Raw genomic sequence first — 12,328 nt, forward strand, 5'->3', positions numbered from 1 at the left:
GCCGACCCCGTCACTTTTGGTGGGAGAGGGCATAGGTAACTTAAAATTATGTGATTTCAGCTAATATTATTATTATTATTATTAATAATTTTATGGTGATTATTATTATTATTATTATTATTATTAATAATAATTTTACGGTTATTATTATTATTATTATTATTATTATTAATACCTTTATGGTGATTATTATTATTATTATTATTATTAATAATAATAATTTTACGGTTATTATTATTATTATTATTTCATCTGTGAAGAGAAATTAAAGAGGTTTCTATCTTCATATTTATGTTTTTCAAAACAATGTATGTTGTAATGAAACAATACAAAAAGATGAATTGACATATGCATTATGTTTATTTATACAAACTTTTTAGCTACATATGTGCATACATTTTTCTGTGTATCACTTCGTCAGAGCCTTTTGTATTTCAATATTTGCCCAGATAACATTCCTCATTCTACAAAACATGAACAAATAGATTGTGTGTCTAGAGATGTTGTCTTTATTATGGAACATCTGATGTTTATTATAGTAGCAGTGAATATAGAGCATCTGTCTCTTGGTAGTAGTAGCACACATCTTAGCAGTGAAGTAACAGACCACGTAGTACATTGATCTCTGTTTCCCATATGTGTTAATAGTGAGTATATAATAGCAATAATGCATTCCCTTTCCTTTAAATTCTTCTGCAGAGGATTACACATTATCAATCTTCCCCAAATTGAGGGAGATAAGAAGCCCCCCCCCCATCTCACTTGTCTCACAAAGGAAACTAAAGGGAACTAACTCCCCTTTTAATTTTTTTAATGCCACTACTAAATTTTTCAGCTGTATCATTATCATTCTGTTATACTAGAAAGGCACCAAAATCTTTGTCTTTTACATATCAAATCAAATAGTGGTTAAATAATCAGTTGTTAACTATTCTGCATGTTCCAAATGGATTGTTAACTATTTTGCACTTTACACCTAACAATTTCCAGTGTTAAATTCATCAGACTCCTGCCAACGCTCTCAACTCCAAATTCGATACACTGCTGTCAAAATCCAAATTTCAGTTTCTGAAAAACGGGCTTTTCATTCAAATCAGTGGCATATCATTTGACAAGAAATCTTGTTACTGCACAAGATCACCAACATATAATTTGAAGCAGTAGTCATTATTTTTTCTTTTTCTTTTTTCTTTTGTTGTCTGCCACTGGACACTACATGCTGCACAAAATCAGGTTTGTACCAATTTTTAAGGCATTTAATCGCAGCTTGTTGAAAACTTGTTGAAATGAAAAAATCTGTAACACAATGTAAAAAAAAAAAAGTGAGTTTAAAATATAACAAAAAGTGATAAGCATACTGTAATTGTAACGAAAACTATTTTACAATTCTTAGCAATGATATGACGTCACAGGAAATGAAATTAACTGAAGCTGTTCCATGCCTAACTGTGACTGATCACAGAAACACCAAAATAAAAATCAAACAACCTAATTGAATATTTATGCAAAAAGAAATTATGTAAAATAAGAATTAGTAACTAATCTTTTCTGATTTTATTTGACACTTATTTGATTACATATTTTTACAAAACAGGAAGTCTTTAATATCAGGAACCAAGTCTGATCAGACTCTAATTATTTTAGAGTTTGAGTTGCAAGTTCTTTTGGTTTGTCTTTTACTAGATTCTTTAATTTGTTCTGAATAAAATTTGTGATACAAAAACCCAACTGTTAAAAAATTAAAAAAAAAAAGAAGAAAAATTTGTTCCAGTTTCATTTTTTGTTGAAAACCTAAAAGTTTGTCCGAATAAAAGAAATTGTCCCAATTTTCTGCAATATCGGTTAGAAAATCGTGACCATAATATAAGTAAGAGATTCATATCTTTTATTTTTATTTTTTTTCTCTTTTTCATCCCAAATAAGGCACGTTGCCACTTGATCAGAATGACTACTATTTGAGTTCAGAGGATTGTGGGGAGTTGAGTAGTGAGGTATTTGTTCATATTAGATTTAAACTTCTGCAGGTTAGTACACTCAGGGAAGCAGGAAATAGGGAAGGAATTCGAAAGTCTAGTAGTCCAAGAAAAGAAACAAGTATAGTAGAAAATTTTTCGGCATCTAGGGACCTCAACTGTTAAGGGATGGGATGTTGCTGCTTGTCAGGTTAGTCGGCAGTATCTACGTTGAAGGGAGTACAAGTGATATGAGTTCATCGGAGCATATTCCATTAAAGTATAGTAGAACCCCAGATACGGTGACCCTAGGATACGTTTTTTTCAGGTTACAATGTGGAATACAATGTTTTTCCGGACTATCGGGTTACAGTATTTGCCCCACTTTACAATGTTTTAATGTTATTTGATTATATACATGTGTATTATAAACTATATATATAAAAGCGAAAATGTATGTTTGTTTGTGTGTATGTTTGGATGTCTGCTAAAACCTTTCAACAGACGCGACAAAAATTCACAAACTCGATATCACATCGAAGCTCCATCCTTTGCTTGAAAAATATCGAAAAATTGGCCAAAAACGTTAACTTTTTCATCCCGAAATCGGCAATTTTCAATTGGGTCAACAAAAACGGTCCTCTCGTGACAATGACCGATTCTACGCATGCGTCAGATGACGTTGTGACCTGATTTACTTTAAATAGTTGAAAAACTGAACCAATTTTGTGAACGTTGCCTTAGTTCAGTTGGTTAAGGCCTTGGTTCATTATCTAAACATTTTGCGTTCTAATCGTGGTGTAAGATGTTTTTTTCGATTTTTTTTAATTTTAATATCGAAACAGGCTTATTTAAGCCATTTTTCACGTGTTTGTTTTTCTGTTTTCATCGTTCGTTTGCCTTAAGTTAGTTTTTTTTGTGTTTTTTTTTCCCGCTTAGTGTTAACGTTTTCTTTTTTTACTTCGCTTATAACAAACAAACCTGCGTCGTTGTCGTAACGCTCGACGACTTCCGGTCGCGCACCTGTCAATTTGGTTCTTAAATAAATTAAAACATCTTTCACTAACTCATTCTGGCTGGCTGATTTTATTTTCAAACTTCGCCTCAGGGCTTCGGGTTCTATCATCCTCCAAAGGGTTCTTTTCTATTTAACACCACATACACCTCCAAACATCCGGGCATCGCCGAGTACCCCCCCCCCGCTAGTCTATATATATAAAAGTGAAAATGTGTGTATGTATGTTTGTTTGTATGTATGTGTGTTTGTATGTCTCGCAAAAACTTTCGACACGGGTCACAGATTTTCACGAGATCGGTATCATTTTAAAGTTCCAACCTTCGCCCGACAAATATCGAAAAATTAGTCAAAAATATTAATTCCTTCACCCTAAAATCATCAGTTTTCTACAGGGAGGGGTCAGCAAAAACCGTCCTCTCATGACAAGTTCGCTTCTACGCATCCGTCATACAACATCGGAACTTGATTTAGTTTAAATTTTTAAAAAACATCTAATTTCGTCGACATCATCTTAGCACAGTTGCTTAGTGCGCAGCCTCATTATCTAAATGTTTGGAGTTCGAATCATGGTGTGAGGTGTCTTTTTTTCTCGATTTTTTAAATTTTAATATCGAAACAGGGTTATTTAAGCCATTTTTCCCATGTTTTTTTTTTTTCAGATTTTTTAACGAAGTTTTAACGTTCGTTTTTCTGTTTCGCGTTTTCTTTTTTTGTTTTTCCCATTTTTACATTTAACATCATTCATTTGCCTTATGTTAGTTTTTTGTGTTTTTTTTTATATATTTACTTCGCTTATTCTTATGTTTTGATTAACACCCCCCAACCCTGCCCGAGCATACACACCTTGAAACACCCGGGCAACGCCGGGTACCCCCCGCTAGTATATATATAAACAGAGCACATTCTATTAAAGTACTTGGATGCAATATTAGGTTGGATCTTGCCTGATAGTGCAGGACTTATTAGATTTAAGGCCCCTTTTTGAATTGTGTCTAAATGTAGTGATAATACTCCATGCATAGTCAAATGTTTGTTTTGTAGAGGTATAGGATACTCTCATATGTGAGTAATTTTCTAGCTTGTTAAAAGGAGCCCACCTTCTTTGCAGCAGCCTTGACACTGTATTCATTTTAAATCATGTTGCCTGTGAATTTTAAGCCGAGGAGTTTGACTGATAAGCTCTCAGGTAGGGTGTTATTTGTGATGGGACTTGGTTGGAAGAGTAGATTTTTTTGTATTTGTTTCCCCCCCCCCCGGGGTTTTGGAGAGTAAATGCATATTTTAAGAACATAAGAAATTTACAATTAATGAATGTGGAGAACAGAAAAATACTGTATCATTGGGACAAAAAAGGAAAAAAAAAAAACATTACCACGGTCTGGAATGATTTCTCCATAATTGAACGATGAGATAAAAAAAAATATATCGTCAGAACTGAAAGTGCAATTGAATCAGAATTTGATTTTAAAAATTGAAGAAAGAAAATAATTATTGTGATGAAAACAAAAAATGTCCACAATGTTTCAGGATTTCTCATTAGCAGGTTGATGACGTAGAAGATTAAGTATATTTAAAGAAGTGATACGTTTTGTGATGGGAATATATCGTTGAAGTAGCTGAGCGGGTTTTGCTACAGTTTTGAGTAATAATCTGGTAAGTCACTATACTGCACGAGTGTTTTAGTCAAAGCTGGTGTCCATTGTGTGAGGCTTGCATACCTTTCAACATCTCTTCTAGATGGCTCTATCAGCCAGTATTATGATTGGCTGGTTAAGCTATACTTAACCAGCCAATCATAATCTTGTAAGGAGGAAAGGCTTGGATGTATTCATATTCATTACATAAATAAGTGATAACATTGATTTTGTTTTTGTAAATTTAAAAAGCTGATATAGAAATCGAATTTTGCAGTGTGAAGAAATTAGGAAAGTCGGAATATCTTGAAAATTAATTAAGTAGAAATTGTTTAAAGATACTGTACATGGAAAAAAGCATCAAATTTCCAAAATGAAATGATAGTTTGGGAAAACACATTATTTTAGGATGAAAATGAACAGTATTCATAAATCTATGAATGAGTTTAAGTGCAACAATAGTTCAGTATATGATAACATTTTTATAGCTGAATGGTTTTAGGTTAAAGAATTGTAATTTTGGATTGTCTATCTAATGCTATAAGTATATAATAATTGTAATAGTTGAATAAAATGTGATTATTTTTATGTGTTTATCGCAATACTGGAATTCCGTACTTCTAATAACAGTTGGACAGTTTTAATTGTATGGATGAGTGCATGTGCTGTAATATTTCGTTATAATATTTGTATGTTTTTATAAAGAAATGTAATTATAAATGATTCGTGTAATGTAATCGTGTCATAAAACACAAACTTCTTGATGCATCTGTTTATTGCAATTCTATACGTCTGTACATCCAAGAAATAGTGCTATACAAACACCTGTTAATATTAATAAATTCTGCTGGTAGCATGAGTCGACTAGGAGGACTTGATGTATAGTGAGTGAAAACGTGTGCTACTGTCTTTGTTTGAATAAATATTTGAGAGAGGCAGTTTGGCTGGAATGAATGTAGTCATTGTATATTGGAAGGAAGAGTACTAATAGTTTTTTTGAAACACAGATTAGGAAATGCTGTAATAAATGTTGAATGTTATGTATTTGTTTAGGAAGTGTTCAATTAAGCTTCTATTATAACTGTAGGCGCAGGGGGGGGGGAAGCAGATTTATTTTATTATACAGATATATTACAGAGGTTCAGAACAACATAAGTATTGTCACTTTCAAATCCAAGCAAAGGGGCATTCTGTTGGGGTTCCCTCCAACTAACCTTATGAGTTGTTTCACTTTATTTCAATCAAAGTTCTCAGAAATCAAGGGGCTAACACTTGATCTCTATAGATAGTCGAATATTCCATTAACATCATCACTACAACACTGAGTTAGTAAAGAAGTTGGGAACATTATTTCGTCTTTCCAATTAACAATTTAAATATGTTATAGTATATCTTTCTTGTGGTCTATTTGTTTTTCTGGATTCCAGGACAAGAATTCATCTAGTCTGGTGGAGTATCCAGTTTCGTGCTGTTACTTGAAATAACATCACTTAAATGCCAGTATGGGTTAGCCATACTGATGAGGTCTTATTTGAATACTATGTTATTTTGTATGTTTGATCAGGGTTTACTCTCAGGGAAAGAATCCTCATACCAGGTTGTCCTGACAAACTTCTGTACGAAGAGACAGTCGAGGATAGTGTCTAGTAGGCATTCAAGTTCTCCCCAGTCAAATATGCCGCAGCTCACACAAACCATAAAATTAAATTTGGTGGCTCAGATGGCAGGTTTCAAATCCTGAGTTCGAATATGTTCTACTAATGAGCCTAAAGAAAGGAGAAATTCAAGTTTAGGACTTCCAGATTATGACTACTATGATTTACGTGTGCTGCAGAGTTGTTTGATTTTGGAAATAATTATATTATCAGGTTTGAAACTGATGGTACCGATAACTCATCTCATCTTAAGTTTCTGAAAATAAACTTATGAATAATACTCTTATTTTTGGAATTTTTTCCTTATAATAGAGCACTCTGCTGGAATCCTCTTTTCCAAAATATAACTAAGTGTGTGTGTTAATATATATATATATATATATATATATATATATATATATATATATATATATATACATATATATATATACTAGTGGGGTGGGACAGTTTTGCCATTTCAAAAGAGAGTCTGGGCATAAAATACGCTTAAATATGATATTTTAATTCATCCAGATTTCGTATATATTATAATAGTCATGATATCAAAAGGAAAAATAAAAAAAGGTATTTGGGTGCCATCAGCTAGAATCGAAACCAAAACTAGCATTCAAAACTAGTGACGTTACCACTGTACCACGCATACGAACTGATTAAAAATTAAAAATAAACTAAGATGAATGTACAAAATGTATAACGATTTTTTAATTTTTTACCTTTTAAAAAATATTTTAAACGGCTAAAGACCATAAAAGAACGGTCCATAAAAAATCCAATCATTTGAGGCCCCTAATGCCACACTGTGACTTTTAGTTTTGGAAGAGATAGAGTTTGAAAATATGGAGACGGAGAAACAGAAAGACAGACAGAGTGAGTTTTATATATATATATATATATATATATATATATATATATATATGTTTATGGGAAAAAATATGTTTATTCAATTTATATTCCTTTTATTTATTAAGCTTGATATATGTTAAATATAACTACAGAGCATATACAAATAAATGGCAAAAAATCTATCTTCCAAATTCCAAGATGCTATTCATCTTACTGTTTATTTCTTTCAGTATGTTAAAATGTTTAATTCTTGACAGCACCTTTCATAGCGCAGAAACAATCATATAATTATTATGTCAATTTTTAAATATTTTCCGCCCTGACACATCAGAAAAATAAAAACTTATTAACTTTAAAAAGAAAAGAAAAAAGAATTTGGCCATGATTACATAAATCTGAAAAAATCCAAAAAATGGTTGCAATTGTGTTTCATGATATTTAAGTAAGCCATCTTTGATTCATATATATATAAGAAATAAAAATTACAATAAGTTTACCAAGGTAATCAAAATGGTAAACTTAAAATATATTATAAATATTAAAGAGTTAATATTTACAAGTAAAGTAATCTCAACCAGATGTAAAAGCTCAATAAAACCGAAAAGGAAATAGAGCTTATAATATGAACAAATGATTAATAAAACACGTTAAAAGACATCTTGAAAAAGAGTTAAAAACATATTTAATTTTAAAAAAGAAAGCACAAGATAAGTGGATAGTCCTTAATCTGCCGAGTTTCGAAGAAATACTCTCCTTCTCATCAGAGGGCAGGAATTAGCAAAATGTGGGATCGGATTTATATATATATATATATATATATATATATATATATATATATATATATCATAATAAGTAGTCTGGTGCTACCAGATCAGGCTGTCTGGAGATATTGGCTTCCTGAGATGAAATGCTCCTAACATTGATGCTTTTTGTTGTTTTTACTTCTTTTGCAAAACTTAATTATGTTCTGCAAAAACAAAAACAACCCACCTTTTCCACCTTCTCATTTCCCCTTTCTTTTTCTATCTCCCCCACTTCCTGATTGGTTTCCCAATTAAAATGTACCAAACATTAATATTGTAACCCTTTTACTTCTCCCATTGCAAAACTCATTCATGTTCTGCAGGGCAGGGAACAAAAACAATAAAATCCACTATAAAACAACCAAACCAAACACTACAAACTAGCGATTGACGATACAATGAGCTTGTAGAATAAAGATCTACAAAAGAACTGGATTCGGCAATAAATAACCTGAGAATCATAATAAGTAGTAATATTACACATGTAGACAATATTAGGTTTAAAGCTCACAAAATTCATACTAGCACTGTCCATATGGACCCAAAAGAAGGTTGGGCGTTACATCACCTGAAACGTGAATAAAGAACCAAGATGTAGAATTGTAGTCCTATTGTCACGAAACGCTTAAAACTCTCATCTGCACCCAAAAAATTATTTTTCTCTACTGCACGCAACCCAATTTGACCACACACGGCCAGTTTGGTCATGTAGTTCAATCAGTAAAATTTGAAGAAGAAAAGGAAAAAAAAATATTTTTATCGTCTATTTATAGCTAAAGCGTTTGGCGCAATTTCAAAAACCAGCATCGCAAAATCTTGATGTAACCTGGAAAAGGTCAATTTTGGCTTGGCCACAGGAACCGTCTGCTTTATTAGAGACTTAATCTGCCGGCCGTGCCAAGTAAATGGTCCAAAACTGCTGGCAGGAATGCAACTCAGTCAAAAGGGAGCCAAAATCATTCACTTTCTGATACGGTTCCAACATTTGGAATGGCGCCAACAGTTTCATGCTCTGTTGCTGGAAGAATGAAACTCGGCTTTAATACAAACTGATAACCATTTAATAATTCCTTCATGTTTTTTTTTCCTATAAAAGGGTTTGAGTATTAGAGTTACTCCGGGGTCCCTAATCAGTTTTCATGTTTTGAAGCAGCATGTGAAGCCAGGGAGTCCAAAATGGTAAACTTCCACGAAATCTTTAGTCTACTCTCATCTTACAATGTTTCTCGGAGACCTGAGTTTTTCCAAGATTCCGAATCAATTGTTTTCAATTTTTTCAAGCCCTTTTGCTTGCTCTATAAAAATATGACGAAATCTAAACCAAATGCTATTTTACTCCAACTCTTTAAATCACTCCCCCTCTCTCTCTCTATACTTCTCCCTTCTCCCCTTCGATTATTTACATCATTTCCCCCTCCTACTACTTCCCTTATAAATATTTACATAATTTGCATTTTATGATAATCATCATCCACTAAAATTGAATTTACAATATTTTATTCAAAACAAGAAGTATGAAATAAAGGTGAAAGGTTCCTTATTCCATGGAGTTTCAAAGATAGGCTCTCCTTCTCTGAGTATTTTACCAAATACTAAAATAAAATTTTTAAAAATACAGTTTAAATTACTAGAAATACCAACCAACTTCAACATATCGCAGACCTTGCATAAGCAAATTTCCACTAGAAAATTCATAATTACCAAAGGGGATTCAACTAAAGTGGCAAGAAAGAAAGAAAAAAAAAGCTTAACTTAAATTGCTAAATAGAAAATTAGTGATCATTAGCTATTTTGAGATTCAAAAACAGAACAGTTGTTAAATCTCTAGTGGAAAATACTACTTCCTCAATAATAAATGTAGACAAAATTCAGTTACTATTTTACTAATATACAAATTTAAAAGAAAATTATATACATATATAATTATTTGATTATAATTATCAAGCCCTTTTAAGAATACTTAAGAATGGCCGCTGTTTGGGAAGTATATAGAGGCAGTCAATTGGCGTTTATGCAATGTTCATGACTTCTGTCATTCGAACACTCTGGATTGCCTAATGTTTGTGCTTGAATTGTGCGTTTATTAGTTATTAATTCCCTTCATTCTTGTGGTAATTATTTGATGGCCCAGAGGTTACAGCTTAGCAAAAGCGATTAAAGGTGGCTTCATGACTGGGTTCAAATCTCCCAACCAGCAGGAATTGTCATCCGGCACTGATGATTGCATAAGTATGAAACACTAATGTCTGTAGGTATAAATGAATAATTATTATCTAATTATGTATATATGATTATCTTTTTAGCATTTAACAAATGATTAAAAGTGTTTGCTACTAATTTGAGACAATTAGGTCTGGATTAATGAGTATAATGTTGGAAAGCATAAAACTTCAATGCATATTTTTTTTTATTTCAATCTAAATTTCTCAATGATTGTGTTAATTATTTGAAGTTCTGAAATCGCAGAAGACCAAATCCAAGCAATGATTTCAATAGATGTTGTGACCTTGCAGGCCAGTAACTATCAAGACAAACACAATGTTATAATTATGTATGAGTGAAACTATATTACAGAAGTGCACATCACGATTCTGGGGGCCATAACTGTTATGAATCACTGTTAAATGTAACTATATTTATAATTTCTGGGTTAGTCTATTATTCTTGAAACAGGTAGATCAGCTTAGTCCATAACAACAGATGAACGTTCAACCATTTTCAACTTATTTGATCAAATTTGAACAGGCTGAATTTAGCTTTTATGCAACTGTAACCATTCGATTTCCTTTTTTTACTTTAATTTTTCACTCCCAAACAAGGCATATTGCCCCTGAGATGTGAGGACTACTATGATTAAGGTCCAGATTTACCTTAATCATGGAGGTGTGTAGCAAGATGTTTGTTCAAATTACATTTAAATTTCTGCATGTTGGTATAGTCAGAAAAAACGAGGAGCAAGGTGTGAATTTCAAAGTCAAGTGGTTCCAGGAAAGAAGTTTATTAGAGTAGAAGGTTTTTCTGCATCTGGGAACCTCTATAACAAAGGGGTGGGATTTTGCTACTAGAGAGTTCGGGCTGGGGATATTTACATTGGGGGTATGCAAGTGCAGTAATGTTCATTGGGCACATTCCATGGAAATCTTTTTAAGGCACAAGGATGCAAGGCTGTGGTGATGGGACAGGGGCTGGAACTTGGTAGACAGTGTGGGACTTGTTACATTAGTGACCCTTTTTACATCATGTCCAAGAGAGAGGAAAGACTAGTGGTTGGTGCACCAGCCCAGATTTGGCAACAGTACTTCATGCATCCGTGAACGGTGGCTTTGTAGAGATATAGGATGCTGACAGGTTTCAGAAGTTTAAGGGAGCTCATCTTTTTTGCAGCAGAATTTTTTTTTTTTTACTCTTATTCATCCCAAACAAGATATATGATCACTTGTGCATAAGGGGCTACTAATTGGGATCATATCTACAGGGACACTATGTAGGGAGCTGAGCAGCATAAGAAGTTTTCTAGCCTGGTAGAAGGGGGATCATCTTCTTTGTAGCAGACTTGGCAGTATCTTCTATGTATTTGTTCCAAATTATGTTGCCTGTGAATTTGAAGCTGATGAATTTCAACATTGAGCCTATGGGGTGGGGTACTATCAGCCATGGCAATCCGTGCTTGGAAAGCTACATCCATATGTTGTATTCACCCTGATTTCGACTTAGGAACTCGCACATTCTTTGACACATGATGCAATCAAAGTATACCATCGTTTTCCACAGCGCCTTTCTAGTTTCTTCCCATTGCATATTTCTTTTGTCGATTTTTTTTTTTTTTTTTTTCAATTTATTTTTTGGTCGTCTTCCTCTTTTTTCCCTCATCAAAGTTCTGTTGGAGCACTTGTTTAGCAATTCTCTCTTGGACTAATCTTAGGAAACACGTTTCTGATGCAAACGGCAAAAAGAGTTTCAGAGTGTTTTTTAACTGCTTAACTAATTGAAGTAATAGTTTCTACTAGTAGAGGTAGGGAGTACTGGGTCGAAAAAAGGTCGCATCTTCAAAATCTGGTGGGGACCCCCTCAAATCAAAATATAAGGTGTATCTAGGTCAAAATCGAAAAAAAATTTGAAAAAAAAATTTTTTTCATCTGTTGGCGGCATTTTTTAGATCTGGGGCTGGTTTTTCAAGAAATATGTGTCCGAAATGTCAATATGAGTGATTTCAAGGCATAATTTTGCTTCTTGTGTATCTCCAATGCCCATTAATGGATATAAATAGTTTCAAATGACACAGGGTCATGTATTTAAACAGGTTTTGTGGTATTCTTGGTCAATTTCGGTCAAAAAATGGCCAAAATTGGCCATAAATTGGCCGAAAAACAGGCAAAAATCACAAAAACCATCTTGGGTCACATAAATTATCCTCGTCCACCTT

At 33.0% G+C, this 12,328-nt stretch overlaps 1 protein-coding gene and 1 long non-coding RNA gene across 2 annotated transcripts in view; one reads left to right on the top strand and one right to left on the bottom strand.

Moving 5' to 3' along the window:
- The window catches only part of LOC145260347 (uncharacterized), a 183,976-nt gene that overhangs the window by 140,797 nt on the left and 30,851 nt on the right, over positions 1-12,328 (top strand). The gene's annotated exons all lie outside the window — the stretch shown is intronic.
- LOC145260348 (uncharacterized) overlaps positions 342-12,328 on the bottom strand; it is a 139,089-nt gene continuing 127,102 nt past the window's right edge. Inside the window, exon 2 of the long non-coding RNA XR_013864277.1 lies at positions 342-1,296. This is a non-coding gene — a long non-coding RNA (uncharacterized LOC145260348). The remainder of the gene's footprint in view (positions 1,297-12,328) is intronic.

This window comes from Euprymna scolopes, chromosome 36 (genome assembly GCF_053919585.1).
Source record: "Euprymna scolopes isolate OS-2025 chromosome 36, ASM5391958v1, whole genome shotgun sequence".
NCBI lineage: Eukaryota > Metazoa > Mollusca > Cephalopoda > Sepiida > Sepiolidae > Euprymna > Euprymna scolopes.